Source organism: Peromyscus californicus, unplaced genomic scaffold, assembly GCF_007827085.1.
Source record: "Peromyscus californicus insignis strain IS unplaced genomic scaffold, ASM782708v3 Scaffold_9__1_contigs__length_137607984, whole genome shotgun sequence".
NCBI lineage: Eukaryota > Metazoa > Chordata > Mammalia > Rodentia > Cricetidae > Peromyscus > Peromyscus californicus.
The window spans coordinates 4,757,202-4,781,579 of record NW_026294617.1 but is presented as its reverse complement, the minus strand read 5'-3'; the positions used below and the strand labels follow the sequence as shown (position 1 = coordinate 4,781,579).

Sequence of the window (24,378 nt, the reverse complement as noted above, 5' to 3'; positions counted from 1 at the left end):
GATGACAATTCTGAGCAGACCTCACACAGCATGTTCTTTCTCATATGTGAATCCTAGCTTCAGACATTTGTACTGATGTGTTTCAACTGAAACACTTGTAGTTGGTATAATACAGACTCACATTTGTGACTTCAAAACTTTGGAGTTTTTATATGCTGTCAATTTTTAAGTTTATTTAATGAATATCTTATATAATCAATTTCTTCTAATATGCAAATTAGTTAATGAGAAGTTATGTTACAGTTTAAGTTAGTGATAATACTACACAGGTCTCAAGATTTTTAACCACTTCTTATACTTTTCTGAGTCCTTTTGTTTTTTTGTTTTTTTTAAATTTACTCTTTGAAATGTGTACTTTTGAGAAATACTTGAGATTGAATGTAGGTCCTCGCAAAATAGACAAGTGCTCCACCCCTGAGCTGTACCTCCATTTACTTTATGTTTTGAGACATGGTTTCACTAAATGTTTTTAGGATGACCACGAAGTTCCTCTGTCACTCCTGTGACTGGACCTTGACCCTCCTGCCATGGCCTCTGGAGTAGCTGCCCTTAGAGGACTGTGACACTATCAACAGCTTTCTTATGTGTCATTCCTTACAAGATTAATGGGGATCCTGAACCACCTCTAGGTCCAGCACACTTTACTAAAAGTGCATGGGTATTTGGAGTTATTACCATGGTATTGTTGCTTTTGGCTTCTACATTTCTTCCCCATAATGGTGAGAGGAAAGTGATTATTCATTTTGCAAAAACAATATATAGAAAATCAATGTTGCATAACATAATGTTGTGATTAATGACTTATTTTGTCAGGAAAACATTGTTTTCTTGGTTACAAATTTAATTAATATATCAGTAACAGATTTCTATTAAATCTAGAATGAGTATTCATTCCTCAGAACTTCAGGGTACTGGGTAAGAAAATCAAGTGAGGCATCCTGCCTGCATGCTTTCCACTGGATAGGGATGCTGCTGTGCCCCGACTGTGGTTTTTTGTGTGTCTCCACTACAAGAGGGAAATTTAAAGGTGTTTACTGTGTTGTTCTAGATGTATATTGAATGATTATTATTCCATACTGACCATTTGTATGTGGAATACAGGTGTGTGTGTGTGTGTGTGTGTGTGTGTGTGTGTGTGTGTGTGTGTGCGCATGCGTGCGTGTGTGTGTGTGTGTGTGTGTGTGTGTGTGTGTGTGTGTGTGTGTGTTCCAGAAGGCATGAGGTCCGCTTCAGGCATCATTTCTCAGGAGCTGTTCACTCTGTCTTTTGAGACAGGGTGTTTTTCTACGACCCTGAACTCACTAAGACCTGGGATCTGCCTGACCCTACTTCTCCCAGACTGGAATAATAAGGATTTCCTACCACACCTGGCTTCTTGTGTGAATTCTGAGATCACACTTACATCATCATGCTTTCATGGAAAGTACTTGCCAACTTAGCTATAACCTCAACCCCTTTAAAGTGATCTTGTTTAGATCTGTTACATAATATATACCACTACAAATGGAATTTTTTGTTATGAAAGTCCCTGTATAGTTTCTTTTGTTTAATGTACCTATGTTTTGAATGGAAGTAAGAAAGCAAATTAATTTGATGCTGAAATACCCTTTGGTTACCAACAAGGTGTATTACTAAAGATCACTTAATAAAGCCAAATCTAAACCAAAGGTCTGAGGTAGCATTCTCTCCCAAGCAAAATGCAAGCTATTACAATAATCCATTTTTACTCATGTGGGACTCATCCCAAGACTCTTAGTGGGTTCCTGAAAACTTTATACCAGCCACAATAAAAAGTGTGTATTTTTCTACATAGGCATACCATATACACGGGTTAACAGATAAATTAGACACAGTTAAGAGATTAGTAACCCTGGGTGGATCTCTGGGAGTCCAATTAGCGAGAATGAGGAGGGTTTATATGAGCGAGAATTGTTGAGACCAAGGTTGGATAAAGCACAGGGACAAATAGCCAAATGAATGGAAACACATGAACTATGAACCAATGGCTGAGGGGTCCCCACTGGATCAGGCCCTCCGAATGGGTGAGACAGTTGATTGGCTTGATCTGTTTGGGAGGCATCCAGGCAGTGGGACCGGGTCCTGTGCTCATTGCATGAGTTGGCTGTTTGAAACCTGGGGCCTATGCAGGATTGCTTGGCTCGGCCTGGGAGGAGGGGACTAGACCTACCTGGACTGAGTCTACCAGGTTGACCTCAGTCTGTGGGGAAGGCTTTGCCCTGGAGGAGATGGGAATGGAGGGGGGGCTGGGGGGAAGGTGAGGGGGACGGGAGGGGGGAGAACAAGGGAATCCGTGGCTGATATGTAGAACTGAATGGTATTGCAAAATAAAAATAAATAAATAAATAAAAATTTTAAAAAAAGAGATTAGTGACAATTAAAATAATAAATCAGAATAATCATAACTACCTATATTAACAAAATTATAGAAAACTTACAAATTACTTATTTCAGGAACTTTTAAATTATTTATATTCAGGGCACATTTAATTATGAGTAATTAAAATTATAGAAAACAAAATCTGGCAATGGAGGAGTACTGCTTTGGGGAGATCGTTCTAACAACGTTTTAGTCAAGTTCCATATGATTTTAGACTAAAAGTCCAGTAACTTTTGTTTTATACTTTGTTATGATTTTACTTAATATTATTTTCAAAGTCCTATTAATGATTTTGTGAAATGACAATTAATGATTAGTCAAATGACCAAATGGGAAAGAGGTCACTGAATCATGGTCCATGAACAAATGCAATGCCATTACTAGTATTTGGAAATCATGATTTATTGAGATGTAATCACATTTGTTGTCCTTTATTATCTGTTGGACTAGAGCCAATTGTTTGCAAGACAACACAAAGAAAACATGTTGGTGCTGATAGAAATATTCTCTACCTTGGTATAGTCAGGATGTCATAGGTGTTCACATTATGTACAACTGATCAAATTATTCGAATTATTTAAGTATAGGCAGTATAGTGTGTTCCATGTATACTACCCCCAAATGAAATTTGATAAAAAAAAATTGAAATAAAAATCATGTTTTAGAGAAAGTAATAAAAAGCATGCCCAAACATTTATCATTACATCATCAGATATGCAATTATTCTGTCAATTACCATTTAAAAAGTGCCACTCATGGACATGGCACTCCTAATGTCTTTACCGGTGTCAGATATCGCCACAGGTTACGAAGAGCCTCTCACCAACAGCAGCCCACTCAGCACTTGCAGGCCATCAGTGCTCCAGAAAATTAAAAGACAATAAGGCAGTGCCTTCCTCCTGTTGATTGCACAACTTGACTCGGAGTCAACCCTTAAGGGCTCTGAAGATAGAGTATGGGACAGGCTCAGAGATAAAGGGCCTGCCAGCACCTAGTAAGCGTCAACACCCAGCATCCATGTACATGCCTGGTGTGCATGAAGGCCTACGGATAATTGCAGCATTCAGAAAGCAGAACCGGGGGATCCCTAGAGTAATGGGCTAGCTCGGTTGGCTGTTTTGGTGAGCTTAGGTTTATATTGAAGACCCTCCCTCAGTGAATAAGGTAGAAATGACTAAGGAATTTTTTCCAAGTCTCCCTCAAGCTCCCGCATGTAGGCACATGTGTACATGTATATCCTCATATATCCACACATATGTGCACATCACCCACACGTACATTTAAAAAAAAAAAGAAGTAGAAGGAGAAACAAAGGGAGTACAAAGTGCTGTGTTTTTGCAATGATGGTAATTTAAGCTTTTCAGTGATTACAGGAATTGAGAGTAGCAAGGACTTTTTAAACGATCAGGCTGATTTTCAAAGCCAGTCTCCATCATTTCCTTCCTCCAAGAGATATAGGCAGGTTAGGAAGCTGCAGACAACCAAGAGGTTAAAAATAAATGATAAAAATGAACATTCTCTTCATGCAGCTGTTTGTATCCGTCTCTTGGAAACCTAGGCATTCAATAAATATGTGTTAGCAGAAATAAAGAGCCGAAAATCTGCAGTTGCAGGGTTGCTAAGCAACTTGCCAGAATATAGTAGTTAGTGACTCTTGCTGGTCTCCCGCTGGCTTTTGGTCTATCTGAAGGCTGGATTGAAATTATTTGCTTACATGTGAGCTATTTAATTAAAAAGAGCTAAACTAGTATTATAGGAGCTATTTGTAATATTCAATAGTAATTTCTCTTTATATGAATATTGTAATTTTCAGGCTATCTCTATGCCACAGACAAGTATTTGTTTTACATAAGCATACCCTGTTCCTTATGAAAGAGAAACACACAAACATCTATATATGTATATACATGTATATATGTATAACACATATACATGTTATATATGTCATACATATATATGTGCTGTAATGTGTTATACTTATATAACATATAACTATATATATACATATACGTGTTTATATAGAAATTAAATACAGTTTTTATTCATTTATATATAATATATAATTACTGAGTATATATTAATTTCCATAGTAAGAGAGCATATAAAGTAAAAGCATATTCTCTAGCATTTAGAGTTCTGCAAAACAGATACCTGGAAAAGTCATTCAATCCAGCTACTGCAGCTGTTGATAATGTCTGTATTTTTCCATTTGTGAGGTAGGAGTTAAGCCAGATTAATGAGAACCCATATTCCAGGCTCTGAGTGAAAGCATCTGTTGTCATTGTTTTTTGCTGTCATCCTATTTAATCACTTATAACTAGTCCTGAGTTTTAATACTGGCACTTACACCTCACAGATAAAGAAACTGGGTTTGTAAAGGCCTCCTTTAATTGGCACTTCCCTTGGCACTGTTTACATTGTCTTTGCTGTTATCTGAAGTTATCTGAAGTTTGGCCAACACAGAAAACTAGAAACCTGATCCTCTGGGACTAGAGCTCCAGTGTTGCTCAGTGGTGGAGAATGTGTTTAGCATACAAGGGGACCTGCATGGGATCAGAGAGAAGCAAAGTGACAGAGAAAGAGAGGAAGAGGGAGAAGAGGGAATGACAGAGAGCAAGAGAGACAGAGACAGAGAGAGACCCTAGGGATCAAAAGTTTGTACTGCCCAGGTTTCTGGATTCTTTGAGCTTCTCCAAAGATCACCTGTAATAAAACCCAGAGATGGGGAAGAGAATGTAGTCTGGATCTGCAGATTATTATTGAAAAACCCTGTTTTTCTTTCTTCTGTAGCTAATGAGGGTGTATATATACATATATATATGTGTATATATACACATATATATGTATATATGTATATATATGCATATATATACATATATAAATTATAAGAATGAAATTATCAACCTCTAATAGAGGGCTTGCCTTCCCCTTCCTCCCAAGTTATTCTTCACAATGATGTCGAAAACATGAGTAGCAGCTTATACACATTTTCTGGCTAAGTTCTAGATATGATTTTTCTAATTCTTTTTCAGGCTTCAAAAGCCTCACAAGGATTTGAATTTTTGTTGTTGTTTGCTTTTTTGAGATAGGGTTTCTCTCTGTAAGAGTACTGGCTCTTCTGGAATTCACTATGTAGACCAGGCTGGCCTCGAACTCACAGAGATCTACCTGCCTCTGCATCCCTGAGTGCTGGGATTAAAGGCGTGTGTACCACTACTCCCAGCTTGAATTCTTATACATTTCTTCTTTGGTTAGCATTTCCAATGGAATACTTTTGTTGTTGTTTGTCTTTTTGTTTGTTAAGTTATTCCATTAATACATGTATGACCTAGTTTACTTAAAGTTTGTGACAAAATTTTAGCAATAGAACTTGTGGAGTATGAGGCAGATGCAAAGATCACACTTCCCGGATTTGATCCTGTTTCCCTGGTGAATAGCTGTGCCTCTGGGCAAGTTGTAATATCAGTGCTTCATCTTTGCGTGTCTGCTGAGTAGGGATCACCCACCTCCTGAGGTGGTGGTTGTGAGGATGAAAACCAGACAGATTTCAAATTCTTCAGGCCGCTCACAGCACACTCAGGCCGCTCACGGCACACTCAGGCCGCTCACGGCACACTCAGGCCGCTCACGGCACACTCAGGCGTGTCTCTGCTTCTGGCACCGTTTTCCTCATCTCAGGCAATTTGTAATTGCAGTTTGTACCTTTGTTGGACAAACTAAAAACTAGAGCATGTGGCTGGCTCAGTGCTGAAGGTTACTTGTTGCTTTGGCAGAAGACCAGAGTTCAGTTCTCTAAATCCACGTGATACTTCACAACCATCTATAGCTCCAGTCCTAGGGGATCACCAATCTGTTTACTGACTTGTGTGGGAATAAGGCATGCACCAGGTTCACATACATGCTCGCAAACAAAATGCTTATGTAAATGGATAAAAGAAATTATTCTAAATTAAGAAAAATTAAAGATAGGACTAGATAAATGTGTCTGTCAGTGGTTCTAATCACAAATACTGCTCTTCCACAGGACCTGAATTCAGATCCCAGCACCCACATCAAGTGCCTCGTAACTACCTGTTACTCCACCTCAAAGGGTCCAACCTTCTTTTTTGGTTTCTATGGTATACACAGAGAGACATATACATAGATAAATAAAATAAATATGTAGAAACATATTGAGAGTAGAAGGAACTATGTAAGAACAAGGGAGGAGTTGAGTAGATAAAAGGTGGTGTGGGTAGACCATGAAGCTAACAAGTGTGCATCGAGATCTCTTCCCGCTTTCCTACACCTTGCCATACAGTGAAAACACAGTTTTCTCTTGCAATCTTCTACCCATTCATATTGAGCATGTGAATATTCCATATATAAATTCATTTACTACTGCAGCTTAGGGACTTTAAAAGCCATTTACTTGGTATAATAAAACTAAGCATTCAAAAATTGGGAAGCTAGACTCATCACATCCCGAAACCTCACCTCTATTCAAAGTGATATCAATTTGATAACCCTTGATATAAAACTGTGCTTAAATGGGGTAATTGCCTTTTGCTCAGTGAAAGCATTATTTATCTCTAGTACATTTGTCTTCAGAAAGGCCAAATGTATAATTTCCCTGCCAAGTGGTGCTGATTTTTCTACATTGTGGTTATTTTGACCAGGTTGTAGGTTAAAAGCAACTTTGAGCATTGTCTTCTTTCAGTTGCAACATAGGTGCTTTAAAAAAAAAAAAAAAAAAAAAAAAAAAAAAAACCTTTAAACACATTCCATGTTCAGTTATCTCAGCCTTTGCAAGGGAGAATTTACAAGGCTTTCTGGAGAGCACAGATGGAAACTGCTGTTTTATGGTTTCACTTTGAGCACATTTATAGGCATAATCTGAATATGAACTATTTCTAAGATTAACAATGCCCTCCTTAAATGCTGACCATGGTTTGGAATGGTCATATTAAAATTTGAAGTTTTAAGAATTACTCAAGAGCTGCTATTCCTTTCAAGGGCAGATATAAGCAGCATGTAATACTCTAATGAAAATGACATTTCAGTATGATGTTAATGATTTCTGTCTACACTTGTATTATTAGTCCTGACAAATGTTGATGGAAGCATTGAAAAATTCTTGTATTTATTTTCTTTGCTCTTCTAGCTGCAAGATATATTTGTAGCACTAACATTTTTCGAGGAGGAGTAGAGATGCATATACATAAATGTTAATGTATATGCATGCACATATATGTAATTCACATATAGTGTTTATATATATATATATACATACATGTATATGTGTATGTATGTTCTGTAAGTCCCATAGTTATGGTTTTAAAGATTTATGCTGTCATATTTTCCAGTATCAAATATATTTTATTTTGGGACACTAACTTTCATTTTAGAGACTAAACTCAGTATACATCAATACAGATGTAAATATATTATAAAATGCCATTTTTGCATTTTATTAAGTTAGATATCCAAGATATTGATATATAGTATTGGAATGCTGTTGGGTTTTGCCAGCTAAAGCCTCAATTAAATTTAATTATTTTAAAAACAAAATAGCAATCATTCTATGGTGTCCTACACTGTCTTTGGAGTATGTTTGCATATATTCATGTTTGCTGAATCCCATGTTAAATTATAGCTTTTCAAATTAAAATTAAATTTGTCAAGCATCAGTGGGAATAATATTGTAAAGTATTCATTTCTTTATTTACTGAGGTAATTGCAACAACTGCTGTTTGACACCCAGACCACAGCTTTCACTTTAAATGGAGTAACATGTAGTTTATTCTGAAGCTATTTTGAGTGACCACAGCCCGGGAATATAGACATGGGTTCAGCCAAATTCCATGTTCCAATGTGGAAGCATTTCATGAAGACTTGTAGTCTTATGGAACAAAGAAAGTCATAAATCAAAGCAAATTTAAAATACTTTGGTCCATACATCAGAGAGATGGTTACAGCAGGATGGGGGAGGCATTTTTATGGGCCTAAGATGTTACCTAACGGCATACTTAGCTATTGGGTTGGTGGAAGCTAGTAGTCTGCTAAGTATATAGATTTTGAAATATTTTTATCTACTAGTAACAGGATTTTAGTTCTGATGCAGAATTGAGCAAGGAATGGCTATTCTAGGGTTAAAACTGACCCAGCATATGATAATTAGCTTCGGGACCTGCAGCATTCTAATCTTTTCACATTACTGAAATTCAGATCTTTTCAGTCAGTTTTTGCACACGTAGGTTCTTTTCTAGGAATTCACATAGTTAAATAATATTCAAATTATTGACTATGAGAAACAAACATAATCTCATTTTCATCCATAGCTTCTCAGGACTGTGAAGAGTGGAGATGGTTTTCTTCCCCCGTGATGTCAGGGGTCTCTGCAGAGGGCCTGGGGTTATTCAGAGGCCTCTGTTCTCCTGTGTGTGCCTTTCCACTGTTATTGACTCAGTCCTTACCTGGACTGTCAGTTGCTGCACATGTCTACCCTTCTTCTTATCAGATGCTGCAACAGCATGCTATATCCTAGACTAATTAAATTTGTTTCCTGTAATGCTAGAGAACAAAAAGTCTAACTGTAAGTCATTCAGTGTCTGCTAAGGGCTCACACTTCAGGAACAGCTGTCTTACTAAGTTCACCTGCATCACACAAGAAGAACAAGGGATCTCCTGCGATGGCCCGTTTATGAAGTCATTACTACTATGTACGAAGACTACTCCATGTCTAATCACCTCACATGTCCCACTTCCTAGCACCATTACCTTGAGCAAAGGATTTGGACCTATGAATGACACTGATGAGGGTCATAAATTTCCAGGTTTACAGCTATAGGTGCTCCCAGTGAGTCATCTGGAAGCATTATTGCCTGTTGTTTTGAACTAACTTCAGAAGTCACATAATGCGAATTCTGCCATACTACTAGCCTTCCCAATTTCAAGAGGTAAGGATGATTATTGTTGGTATTACCTCTTATTAGGTGCAAGGTCAAAGTCACAAGTTGCATTCTAAAATGATATGAAATGAGAAAGTTGTTGTAGCCATGATTAGAATGTAAAATGTCCTACACAAATGACATAATCAGCAAATATTGCCTCAATATATTCTGCACTGCACTGATTTAATTCCACCTCTACTTTAGAGTTTAGATGAAGATCACAACAACTGGACTAGCAAAAGGAAACAGGATTGTAGCTGTGCCCTCCACAGTGGACTGTTAGTCGGATCTAAAGTTTGAGTGTAAACAAATGATGGGTGTTTGTCCCTTTAGGATTTGTCAAACAAACAAAAACCAAAAACAAACAAAAAACCCCACTAAAGTCACTTTTAGCAACAGCACCTGAACTCTTCAAAGAATTGTGTGTCTTCACAGTTTCCGAAAATATGGAGCAGCAATAATGATGCAGCTCTCTCCTGTCCCATGGTTTTAAGAAGCAATTCTTAAATTGTTAACCATATATTTTGATATCAGACTTTTGGAAGACAAGAATTCTACAATAAATAGGCAGCAGATTAGACCTGACTTGGGGCTGTTTTCATATGGTCTATTGCCAAGAATATTTATTTTTTTAAATTTTCAAAAATAACAAAAAATAATACAACACAGGGACCAAGAACAAAATAAAAGCAAGAAAATATTCTGCAGAGATGAGCAAATATTAAAATACTTTCTACCTGTCACTTTTAGGGATCATGGGATGGGCCCCTTGATCTCTCCTACTTGAAAATAATATAGATTCTTCAGCTGATGCTGGATCTACAGAACTAGAGTCACCAGTGGAAAAGGAGATGTTGGGATTCTGCCTCTTTGTGAAGTTCCCTGAAAGTTGTTACCATGTTTAATACATCTCCAGAAGCATAAAATTTAATTGTTCACAGAAATGTGAGAACTTCCTAGAATCAGATCTTTTAACCAATGAACTGAATTTCCAAGATTATAAATCGGTATGTAAACCATACACATGACTTTGTCCACAGTAGATCTTGTTTTGTTATTATGAAGAAAGACTGGATTGAAAGTAAATGAGTGTTCTTCCAAACCAAGATCTAAGTCAAGAGTCTTTATAAGTTTGAGCTTTGATGTTTTTGATATTACTTAGAGTTACTAGTAGTTTTCATACAATCTAAAAAGTATTTTAAGTTAACAATAATTTTAGAAAGTAATTTCTTCAAACATAATGATGCGTACAACTTTGCTTTTATGTGTCAAAGAAAACAAAACAGAACCTGAAGCCAACTTACTATGTCACTGAGAGTACATTACACCCTATTGTTCAAACTCCACAGCCTTGACATGGCATCTTCTTATTTATACTTGAATACTCAGTACCTGAGATCTAGTAAACACCCAGTAAATATTTGTTTCATGAATAAATTGATATCTCCTTCCATAACACTTGTAACATTAAGCATTCTGACCTAATTCACAATCTTCAGACTGCAGCTGAGATCACATGTTGCTGTCCTCCATTTGAGACAGGAATTACATGCAATAGAAGTTCCTATATTAACACAGGAGTGATTGAATGAAGAATAATAAAGCCAAGAATGTTTGTTCCTGAGTACTGAGTTCAGTGTGCCCTCTCACAGAAGTACATTTACTTGGAACACCTATTGATAGAAATGAGGGCACAGCCATCATATCTAGTGGAGAAGGCAGCCATGCACTGGTAATGCAGGGGAGATTTGACTGTAGCACCTAAATGAGCTAAAGGGGACAAGTACAGGTCTCTGAGAGCGTTGTATCCCTAACCTACTCAATTTAACAGTCTGAACTGGAGCCCTTGCTGTCACTTTAACCAAGATAGCAGTATCACTGTCTGCACCAAGAATTTATGTCTACATGTACGTGTAGCAAACTATGCCTGACAGCTGGCTTAGGTGATGAGTGCAGAAATTGTCACTGCATTCTTGGTGTGGTCCAAGCTTACACTTGTTGTAGGTGAACTGATAATTTCCTATCCTTGGACTGTCCTTCTCTTCCACTCTTAAAGTATCCTACTCCCCATGAGGATGGTAAATTATACATCATATTAGTGGTGAACCATCTCCTTAAGGGAGATTAACAATGGGAAGTCATTGAAGTAGGAAGCAATATTCATTGAGGCTGTTAAATACATTTTCCTATTTAATTCTTATGATAGCTCTGTGGGAAGTTACTATTATTATAATGATCTTAGTTTTATAGAAGAAGAACATGAAGCAAAAGGAATAAAAGTCCACAAATGTGTAAGAGTCATAGACTTAATAAATAAAAGGGGCAAAATTAAATTAAATGAGGTTTTGCTTTCAAACTTGCAACATTTTTTATGCTGTGTTGCCTCCTGAATCAAAACACTGTATTCAGGTAGAAGTGTGTGGACATACAGATACTTATAACCCACACTTGTATATATTTTCTGTCTTCTCTCCTGTCTGACATAATCCTCAGCAGGACAAATAATCAACAAACTTAATGAAGTAATGAGTCGATGATAGTCCTTAGTATTTTGATGGAAACTGATACAAAACAACATGAACAAGTTTAGCTGGGTGAGCAGAGTGGGAAGATGCAGGCATGAATAAATAACACAAAGCCGAACAATGTGAGGTATTTCAATCAGGAAACTGGCCCTATATCTTCCATGTTCTAGGCTCTGTGGTGGGCTTTTCCCTTAAGCCTCATAATACTACACATGCGCCTCAGTGTTCTGTATTTGATCAGATATATGTATAATCAATTGCTTTCTAATTACTTCTTCTCTATTTTCCTTTACCAACACCAAGCACACGGAAAAACACACCCATTATCTCTTTGCATTTTCCTCAGTTGGTGTTGGTGAGGTTTCATGAAATTAAAGTATGTAAATTAACTAATCATAAGCCCTTTACTTCTCTGTATGTAGAAAATCTCTGGATAGATTTTAATGTCATCAGTCCCAGGAATCTGTTTAGATGTGGCCTTGGTGGGTGCTTATGAGGACTTTGACCTGGTTACTAATAGTCCATTTAGCTGATGTCCTCTTCACAGCTCTTTTTCTACTGCCCTGAAGGGCTTAAGCTTAAGGTCCTACTCAGGAAACATGAGTACTGAAGGGAAAACAAATAAGCGCTCTGGAGACTTTTGCTTATCCTGACATGAAATGATGAGTATTTAGGATTGCTGCTAATCCTGGAAACCTGAGTTCAATTCCTGGGACCCACGTGGAAAAAAAAAGAACCAACTCCTACAATGTGTCCTTCGACCTCTGCACACACTCACATACGTGAATGTAATAAGAACTTTTAAAAAATTACTAGCTTTATTTTTACTTTTATCCTGCTTGGGAAATGTTATGAAAATGCAACCTGGCCGGAGCGGGGGGTGTGTGTGTGTGTGTGTGTGTGTGTGTGTGTGTGTGTGTGTGATAGTTTATAGATCCATTGAAAGAGAATACATCGTGAAGATTCAGCATGAGGCATATATGCTGGTGTATGTGTCTCTTGCCTCCACTGAAATGCAATTTATTATGCTCAGTAAATAATCCTCTGAGAAAACTTTAAGTACTATGAAAATCAGATCCAGTAGTACAGCTGAAATGTTATGATCATACGGGCATGGAGAGTGAGCTAGTGAATGTGAGTGGGACATTCGATGCCCCTAATGATATACCATTATCCTTCTGTCACCACAGCCTGTACTGGCTTAAGAGACAGCTAGAGAGGCTCAGCAGGCATTTCTATACACAATTAAAGGTCCTCTTTCTTAACGGATGGGAACAGCACCTTCTGGATAATCTATTGAATTTGCAGTTTCAATTGTGTTTGGGGGCTCTTCTGAAATTTTTGTGTCTATTAAGTAAAATACATTGTTTATCCTTTGTATAAAGGCTTCTTATAAAAATACTTAATGGATCTGAATCCAAAGGGTAGCATTCATTGCTTTTATGAAATGTAATTGGAAACCTTTTTTACTTGATTAAAAAAATAATATGGTATCCCGGGTGAGAGATTACCTTGAGTCTTTGTATATACTATACTGTGGACATGTAAGTTTTCTTTCAATTTTAATTTTGAGAATTCCATATATTAATGCACTCTCTTTATATCATTTCTGCCTCTTCTTCTCCCTTACCAACTCCTCTTCATGTATTATTATATATGGGTGTGTATGTATAAACATACACAGATAGATAGATATTTAAATGTACATACTATCTATCAGTTTAATTCATGTTTCCTATATGTATACATACTTAGGGCTGAGAAATTGGAATGGGATAATCTACCAGGGTCCTCAAGCCTGGAGAAAACTAATTTTCCTTTTCTGCCTGTAGTTCTTCATCATAGGATGGGGCCTTGTGAAACTTTCTCCCCGCAATGTTGGAAGGTCAACTGGTATGGCCTTGTGCAAGTAGTTTACAGGCAACCAGGTTGTTGAGAGCTCAAGAGTACAACTACCCTGCTGTGTTCAGAAGACACTAGCTCTCAGAAGTTGCCCTAGTCCTCTGTCTCGTACAGTCTTTCTGCCCTGATCCCTTCTGCCACGATTCCTGAGATGGACAGGTTTTATTACAGATGTTTCAGTTGGAGGTGGACAATCAAAGGTCATTTGTTCTCTGCATTTTGACCAGTTGTGAATCTCTGTAATAGCTTCCTGCTGCTACAAAATGAAACTTCTTTGATGAGGGGTGATAGCCAATTTATCTATGGGCATAAAAATGATTATTTAGAAAGTAGTTAGAAATTATATTAATTTTGCAAAATGATAGTAGTAGGCAGGCTCTTGTTTAGTGTTTATGACTTCTCTAGCCATGAGTTCTTGGCTAGATTTGATATGTCATGCTCGTGTTCTCTCCTATTGAACAGGCTTCAAATTCAAGTTATAAATCCCCAAGGTATAAGTGCTACTTATATCTTGGAATAGCTTCTTCGACTGTTCACTGTTGTGGTTCACAAGCTTTCCATCTGGGTAGGACTCTTAATAACATTTGTTCCTTGGCAGCTTGCATAACACCTTCCAACAAAATGAGAGCAGGACCTCGGGGCATTGGCTTCCACCTCAGTACAGCTTGATTTCTCCAAGTTCTATGAATGGAGTATGTGATATCTTCAGCAATAGGCTCTTCCTTCTGTGTTTCTGTCAGGCAGATGACAGCAAGTGGGTGGGACGCTATTCTTCACCATCAACTTGATGATATCTGAAATTATCTAAACCCCAAGAGGCTGGGTACACCTGTGAAAGAAAAGATGTGCAGTAGTTTCATTCCCCACCATTGTTAATACATCAATTTATGCCACAGAAATGACAATGAAATTGGTGGTAAAGTGTCCCTTCATGATAATAGTAGTAGGGATAATAATAAATAATAGTAACTAATAAATAATAGTCACTAATAATAAATAACAATATTAAATCAATCAAGAAATAATAGTAGAGAACCTTGGCTCTCATGCATGGGAGACAAATGCTTTACCCTTGAGCTACATCAGCATTTCTAATGGCTATTAGATGACCTCAATTGGCCTCTTCACATTCTCCCTTTGTTTCAAAGGGGATCAGAAAAAGAGGGAAAGAACACAGAGTGAGGAGTGGAGTCTCTTCTGTCAGTTATTGTTGGCAGCTGGGCCTGGGCCTGAGGCAAGGACTGGATGGGAGTTGTTACTGCTTGTGAGACTTGGTCAGAACAGTAATTCTAATCCTAAAGAAGGGACTTACTTCATAGATTCTGTTCAAGATAGCATCCAGGGGCTGGAAAAGGAAGGGCAGGGGAAGAAAACTGTAAACGATGGAGAAGTTGTTTCTTGATTTTATTTGTGGACTCCATCTCCCCAGTAGTCTATTTATCAGTTTAGTATTTGGTTCTTTGATTTATTTTTAAGTGTTTAAATGAATAATATATTAACTTTTAAGAGGTGACAGATTAGTAAATTTATTTTACTGACTTTGTGGAAGAATAAGGATTTCAAAGACTGAATAAAGCCTGCTTTGAAAATCAGCATGCCTATGTTTGATCAAAGAGGGAGAAAGAATCAGACATGATGGCCAGGACTTCATTTCTATATAATTAATTCACACCCGACTCGTAAACCTGAGCCAACCTTGGCAAGCATCTGTCTGTCTCCTTCCATTTCCAATGCAGTCTGCTAACACAGCTTTTCTTAAGGCCTCCTCCCCCGACAGCAAAAATGCACCTCCTCATTCTGTGTATCACCTTTTACATGGCACCGTTCACCACAGCACAGCTCACCCCATCCTCACTCCATCCACAGCTCTCCTCACCCTGCACATCACCTTTTACATGGCACCGTTCGCCATGGCAGAGCCTGCCCTTACTCCATCCACAGCACCTTGCTCTTGCTTTAACCTTGAGTTGTGTCTAGACTCCTTTCAAAGGTTCTTTAATACTTTATTATAACTGTTTATTTACATTTTTTCTATTCACTTCTTGAACTCCTTGAAGGACCTGGATAATTTTATATTTGTCTTTCAAAAAGTTAATACTATGCTTAGACTATACTAGATGCTTAGTTGATATTTATGAAATAAATTAATGAATGTGTTCAAACAGCACCCTGTAACCCATGTTAAGAGTGCATCACATAGGTCCTCTGAATTGTCAGATGTCCCTCAGGACATCCCAGTGCTTTGATATTTAAAGACTCTATTACATCTATAGTTATTTAAATTTTAGTGGAGTGCTTCATTTATTGATGCCATATTTAGATCAAATCTATTAATCTTTCACTTTACTTTTCCTCCGCAAATCTTCTGTTTAGCAAAGCTACTAATTTGTCTGTTTCTTTTGTCACTGCTTTCCTTTCTGTTTTTGCATTGTAAGTAGGATGATGCATTTGTTAAATCTAGGATAAATTTTAATCCTTGATGTGTTCCGTCAGTGGCTAGACTGCTTACATTCAATCAGTGAGAAGTTGGGAAAGATTATCTTGTACCATCATAGTAAATTTAATTATATCTGTTGTTGCTTGTAGATAATATGATTGTTTATATTCAGTTTGTTTTATGAGGTATTTGTAAGCACTTAGCAGTGCAATCAATTGTTTATGCAATAACTATTTTTCAAAAAGTAATTATTTCCAAAGTGCCAGTGTGTACTCTTGAAATATAACACAGTCTCCTATTGGGGTTTTGATGCTGGGAAAAAAATTAGTCAAATTCAAGAAATAGTGAAATGAATTTTGTGGACATCTGTTCTGGAAGAAACTGTGACAATACTAGCTTAATCATTGTCCCCTGACACTGTTCTTAGTGACATCCTAATCCCGAAAGTTTTAGTTTGTAGAAACCAAGCCAGCAGTCCATTGCTTTTGCAGTGACATATGTGTTTGTTGGGCACTGTTAGGCACTCATCTGGCATGATGATGCTATTGGTAAACCATCTGATAGCTATTCACAAGACTGTGTAGCAGGATAAACTGCATGAAAATAGATATTTACAGACCTTAAAATGATATAGAAAAGGATACTAATCTTGGAGCTTGTTGTTATGTAGGTAAGCAGATTCTTTTGTGCCATTTTGCTGCCTGATGCATACAACCTAGGAAATGTACCACAAATGATTGTTTCAAAGAATTCTATCACAGAGGGACATTCCTGTGGTGATATCACAAACTTTAACAAGATCTCTTGATGTGGTATATTAATAAGTCTTCTGCCAGGTGACTCATTAAGGTTGCTGGCAAGGGTACCCAAGTATGCAGTATGATTATGTTAATGAAAATCTGAGCAAACAGACTCGCAGAGTTTATCTTCTCTTTCTAGAAGTATATCTGCTGCATGGTAAGTGGTAATTGATTATCTCTGCACAAAGTGAGATTATACAAGCAGTTAGAACTGAAATTCTATATTTCAGTGATTATTTGCTAGAAGGCATATTATTAGGACCAAGGGATTAATTGAACACAAGGCTTAAGAACACATCATTTGATTAGTCCATTTTATTTTGTTGTTATAATTATTATTAATGTATGTGTGGAAGAGAAAGAGAGAGAGAGAGAGAGAGAGAGGTATGGGCATGCATACATGGTGTGTGTATAGAGGTCAAAAGACAACTTGGTAGACTGAGTTCTCTCCTACCCCCTTTTCAGGAATTCCATAGTTCAAAGTCAGATCACCCACCAGACTTCCACAAGTCTTTACCTGCTGAACCATCTGACAGTTATGCTATTTTAAAATGCAAACTTAAGCTTATTGGAAGTGTCCCATGCTATTTTATGACTCAGTATTTATTGTCTTTTGCTAAAGGCTAGTTGTTCCTGTAAGATGAATCTTAAAAGCTCTTATTAATAAAAAACGCAGAGCCACATATTGGGGTGAATTCTGAAAGACCAGAGAAGCAGAACAAGCCACAGCTAACCTCACTTTGACAACTCCTCAGCTGATCCTGTTTCCACGAATCACCAGACTGAAAGCTTCTGAGTCCTCACCCAAATGGATCTCCACTGAACTGCTGCTAAAAGACTCAAAGCTTAAAAGCCATGGTTCCTGGTCCTCATGCCTTATATACCTTTCTGCTTCTTGCCATTACTTTCTGGGATTAACAGTGTGTGTCTTTCCCAAGCAAGACATGAGATCTCAAGTCCTAGGATTAAAGGTGTATGCCACCATGCTTGGCTCTGTTCCTAGTGTGGCATTGAACTCACAGAGATCCAGATGGATCTCTGACTCCCAAATGCTAGAATTAAAGGCATGTGTGCCATCACTGTCTGGCCTCTATGTCTAATCTAGGGGCTGCTCTGTTCTTTGACCCCAGATAAGTTTTATTAGAGTACACAATATATTGGGGACACAATATATCACATGTCCCTAATTATTGCTGTTGACTTGAGTAATTTACTTGGCCAGTCAGCAACAGGTGTTAGTTCTGTTTATGAAGGTGGGTGTCTTAAGCACTAGACACAAGCTCCTACTGTCAGCCTAACTCTGTCCTTAATGATTCATTTTAACAGGTATGTCTACAAGATCTGAAATGCAAAGAGTTGGACACACTTTTCATGCATGATTATATTGTTGACTTTCATTAACTGCCTCTCTGTTCCAGTTACCAGGTTCCTAATCTATACAACCAGAGAAGGTAGCTAAAGTCATTTCTATCTCCCCGTAATTAAGGGTTTGTAGCTGGAAGTTTTTCTGTGTCCCGGCCGGGCGGCAGTTGGGACAAATCTCTCTCTCTCTCTCGTGTCCCCCAGTAAACACACAGAGGTTTATTTTAATTATAACTGCTTGACCATTAGCTCAGGCTTATAACTGACTAGCTTTTATGTGTAAATTAACTCATAATTCTTATGTATGTTTAGCCATGTGGCTTGGTATCTTTTCTCAGTTCTGCCTTGACATCTTACTTCCTCTGTGTCTGGCTAGTGACTCCTGACTCAGCCCTCCTCTTCCCAGAATTCTCCTTGTCTGCTTGCCCACCTATACTTCCTGCCTGGCTACTAGCCAATCAGTGTTCTATTTATCAATTAATCAGAACAAGACATATTCACAGCATACAGAAAGACACCCCACAGCAAGGGTTAGCAAGTACAATTCCATAGTCTATTAGTAATTGATTCATGATTTTCTGAGAACATTATTAAACTATATTTTTCATGCATTGAATGTGCCAGTATGAATAGTCTTTTGCAATAATATCCTAAGTATCATTTGATCAAGAAATCGCAACTTGTATTTAGTATGACTAAGAAGCAATGAGTTACTTAAATTATTTCCATACTTTATGAATAATTATAAGAATATGCTAAAAGAGATTATTCTTTTTTATTAAAAAATAGATTTTCATGCAATATAATTTGGTCAAATTTTCTCAACTTCTCCAAGACCATCCTACCTCTCCACTTATCCACCCTCATGCCCATTCTTTCACCAACCAACCAAGCAAACAACAACAACAAAACAGGATTTAAAAAAAAAATCAAAGAAAACCTACAAGAAACACACACTCTATACCTACTAGATGCATTTGTGATATAATATAGTTAGTGGATAGTGAGATTAAGATGAGTAATCTTTCAAAATATTAAGAAACCAAACACTATTTTATTCTGTTACTGTCCTAAAATATTCAACAGATTCTTGGAGGCAATCAATAGCACAAGATGCTTCAAATTTCTCCAAACAACTTGACAGCAACCCCACCTTATGAAGGAATCAAATCCTCAGTGTCAGTTCACCACTGAACCAGTGTGTAGTCTTACAAGTATGGGTTGTATTCACTTATTCAATGGTGCATCAGGAGCCAGCAAAATGTAGATGAAGATTTAGTGTGAAATTACCTGACAAATCTATTAACTATGAAGCAGAGCTTAATTAAAGGTATAAGAGCATATTCTCAGTTCCTTGAAGCCACGCACATCTACAGTGGACAGCAATAGAAGACGGGGAGATTGTATGCTAATTTACCAGGAAAAGATAAATTATGAAGACCATAAAAATGAATATCCAAATAAAATTTACTGAAGATGCTTGGATAGGTCTAACAGATGAGGATAAATCAATAGTTAAGAGGAGTAAGCAAGTTGTAATAGAAAATAGAAAACTTCAAAAAAATGAAGAAAATGCTTACATGGAAACAAAACTTAAAATATGTCTATATATGCAAACTCAGAAACAAATCTATGGATTCTTTTTATGTTGCTTAAAGTTAAGCCCTATTGTAGGCAGGAGTTTCAAGAGAAACTGCAAAATTATATGTTGACATTTTTATTAAAAAACTGAGATGTAGAAGAAATTTATTTTTCTTTTTTTCTCACTAAATGCTTTAAACATTAAACAGGAGGTTTACGCTGTGAAGCTGGTTTACACTTTAACTAGAAGGGAGAGTGTAGATTGTGTTTTGCTTGTCACAATCTTCCTTCAAGGTGAGGAAACTGAAAAGGAAATAACATCATCAGGTTCCATAATTAGTCATTGCTAAGACTATTGTTCTGCATACTATTGCCCATCGGAACTATGAGAAAATAACTGGCAGACTCCATCATCTCGCAGTTAGGAGTTTACATCATATCTGTCCTTTTGATGGTGATGATCATGCTGTATATGTAAAATGTATGATTTACTAGGATCCAGATAAAATGCTTTATGTTCTGTAGGTAATCACTCAACTCCTTTTCACAACAGCGATAGAGTAACCACCCTCTGATTTGACCACATACATGATACTGCAGTGGAGTTGATGTGTGGCTTCTGAGATTAGATTCTAAAGCAATGTGAAGCTTCTACCCTTTCCATGTATTCAGTCTGACGCTCTTTGCCAGTCTCTTTTGGTAAATCACTTGGACTAAATGCCTGCCATGTGCTAAATGCCAAGGGCATAGCGGTGAAGAGTGAACAAAAGCCATGGGAGTGAGTTTAGAAATGGATTGTCAGAAGGTTTACGGAGACACAAGTGCTTCTAGGGAATAAATGTAAGGTCTGGTTCTGGTTATAAACTCTGGTCCATAGTGAGAGAAAATGACAATAACATATATAAAATTTATTTTCAGTTTCGACCAAAAAGTGTTGAGAAGTTCTCATTTTGCTTGCAGCAGTGTTTTGACTTACAGAAAAGATGATACAATAGCCAAACTATTGGAAACATGAACTACAAACCAATAGCTGTGGAGCCCCCATGGAACTGGATCAGGCCCTCTGGATAAGTGAGACAGTTGATTAGCTTGAACTATTTAGGAGGCTCCCAGGCAGTGGGACCAGGACCTATCCTTAGTGCATGAGCTGGCTTTCTAGAACCTAGGGCCTATGCTGAGACATTGTGCTTAGCCTTGGTGTAGGGAGGAGGGGACTGCACCTGCCTCAACTGAATCTACCAGGCTGGGCTGACTCCCCAGGGGAGACCTTGCCTTGGAGGAGGTGGGAATGGGGGGTGAATTGAGGGGGAAGGTTGGGAGATGGGAGGAGGGAGGACAGGGGAATCTGTGGCTGATATATAAAATTAAATTAATTATAAAATAAAAAAAATAAAAAAATTTTATTTTTTAAAACTAAAAAAAAAAAAAAAGAAGAAGAAAGCAGGCTGAGCAACCCATGGTGAGCAAGCTAGTAAGTAGTACCCTCCATGACCTCTGTCTCAGTTCCTACCTCCAGGCCCCTGCTCTGCTTGAATTCTTGTCCTGATTTCCTTTGATGATAAATTGTGATATGGAAGCATAAGCCAAATAAACCTTTCCTCTCCAACTTGCTTTTTGGTTACAGTGTTTCTTTGCATCAGTAGATGTTCTAACTAATTCACCTTTCTTTTCAAAAGAATTTAATGTCTATATTTGAAACAAAATTACATCACCTCCTCTTCTCCCTTTCCTACCTCCCCTTCCTTCCAGGCATTATCCCTTGAAGGAGTCCCATCCCCTCCCCAAAATCCTCAAATTGGTAGCATCCTTTTTCTTTAATAATTATTATTTCTCTGATTATTCTGTGTATGTATGTATGTGTATATACAAATATATGTAAATGCAACTTGCTGAGTACATGTTTATTGTTTGTGTGTCTATGATTTCAAAACTGATGACTCTGCGTTGGACAACCCATAAAGAGATTCATCCTTGGAGAGCTTTTAAAGTCTATGGTTTATAGTTAGCTGTGGAAGAAAGATTACTATTGTGTATAATTTAAAATTGTGAAGTTTCACAGGTAAGGAAGAAATGGGTAAGGTAGAAAAGAATCCATTGCCACAAAGAAGTTAAGAAGAAGTGGGACATGTTTGCTGAAAAGGCTGTTGAGGATGGACCCTCACTATACACAGATAATTGTTTCCATGTGTTAAACTGGGAGCTGAAACCCATTTCCTGGTTATAGAAGAACTGATACTCAATACTAAACATTTTAATAATGTCAAGATTGTTAATTTTATAGCCGAGTGAACTAGGAAACCTATTACCCTTCTTCAAATGAATACATTCTCTTTGTATAATTCTGATGATGTCAATAAAACATACTAGGTTGAATCAATGAAGATATTGGAAATATTTGTGCAACTTAGACTTCAGCATAGAATCCAGATGGATCACTTTAAAGTGTGGTTGATGGTGCATATTTATAGAGTTAATATAAAGACTTTAGTAAAATTATACTATTGTTGAAAAAGTATTTAAGAATTTGTGTCAAGGGTATTAGTATGGAAAATATGTGAAATTTAAAGTCTATATCAGTGCCTTATTAGAGTAGGAAAAAAGACAGAAATTAGAAACAATTGAAAAATTACAATAGATGCATTTTTTACTTTGCTGTGTAGGTCTTTAAGTAGCTGCACCATTTGAGTGAGGTATACTGCATCTCTGATGCATCCCTGGACTTGCTTATCACAATTATATGATTGCCCTGACACCCCTATCTACTCCCACATACAGAACTTCAAACTTTATGTGGTGTTGTGATAATTGGTTTCATGTCTGTCTCTGGTATGATTTTGTGAGCAGAAAATAATTAAATGGTATTATTTTAGAATAGCTCTTAGTGCATATGAGGTATTCACCAAATGGTGGTCAACTGAAAAAATGTATTTAAAAACAATGTTTGGGAAAGATACTGCTTCAAAAACTTTGTTTAAGATGCTAATGCTATTAGAAACTGCTTAGATATCTAAACACTATTAACTTATTAGATATTTACAAAGATAATAGTGTGTTATTTGGATATTATTTGACAATACTCCCTAAGTGTTTAATAATGAAGAATGAAGACAATAATTTATTGCATTTATAATTATATATTATACTTAAAGGTTAAAACTATCAAAATGTACCCAAGTATGAAATAAAGCATCAAAGCTTTTTTTTTATTATTTTACTAATTATTATATCATTTGAAAAAAACAACTTAGATATTTAATGGGACTTAAAATGGTTATTTGCATTTTCATCATATTTCAAATGGTTTAACTCATTCTTTCTTCATAGACATTTATACAAATGCCTAGCATAGTTATTGTGTTTCTTCACTGTTTTAAGCATATAATGGCTGCAATGAAAACCTTCTTTGCTTATATAGCCTACATTTCAGTGGCAGGGCACACAAAATGAAAATACTCCGAGAATCAAGAGTTTTTTTCAATCATGTTAAATAGACTAGTCAATATTGTTATGCTGATTTTGAGAAGAAAGTCTGAGCGATAAGAACTGGGAAAAAAGATCCAGTATATTGAAATATATATATATATATATATATATATATATATATATATATATATATATATATAATCACCCATTGAGAGTATATAAACAAAGCAGAGAGGACAGAGCCACAAATATATCAATGTTTAAAGATTTAGTAGACAGAGCAGAATAATTCATGAATGAGATGAGTGAAGTGATGATACCAAGTAGCCTGAAAGAAAGTATATTTCAATAAGAAGGAAGTCATTGCTTGCAGCTAGTACTATGTTAGGTAAAGGTTACAAAGAAGAACAAAACAGAACAAAAGCTTAACAAGATGACAATCTCTACCACAGATACATTCCTACCACCACGTCTACTATTAGCAGTAATACCAATTTTAATTGCAATTGTTTAAACACTTCTTAGGCCAGACACTTCCCATGTGTTTCAGTTATTAAGCAATTCAAAAATAAGGAACATGTTATTGGAGTGATGATTGAAAATATCTAATGACTTTCATTTGAAAAGAAAATGGGAGGTGGCTGCATTATTAATGCATTGTCACATTTAGGAAATACACCTAATTGTCAGCACCAATAGCCATTTGTTACTTGTAAGTTCCGTTGATGGTGAATTTAAAATGTTTCCAATGGTTGTTTCTGGCTTGGCTTCACAGCAGCAGCACGTAAGGTGTGTCTGTTTGGAGACTTGTGTGTGGGCCCAGAAGATGCTTTTGGCAGGAAGCCCCAGTTTCTTGCACCGATACCTTTCCATGGGTTGGTCTGAACAATGCAGGCTTTCCACACAGTCAGAAATCAAGAGCTAATGGGAGAGACCGTAAGGGTTTCTATGACCCATTCTCTGAAAGTCTGTTGACATACTGTCAGCTCTGCACAGTGCTCATTAAGGAAGTGTCACA

At 37.0% G+C, this 24,378-nt stretch overlaps 1 protein-coding gene across 5 annotated transcripts in view; it reads left to right on the top strand.

The window, feature by feature from the left end:
• Positions 1 to 24,378, top strand: part of Naaladl2 (N-acetylated alpha-linked acidic dipeptidase like 2) — a 1,340,311-nt gene that overhangs the window by 474,996 nt on the left and 840,937 nt on the right. The gene's annotated exons all lie outside the window — the stretch shown is intronic.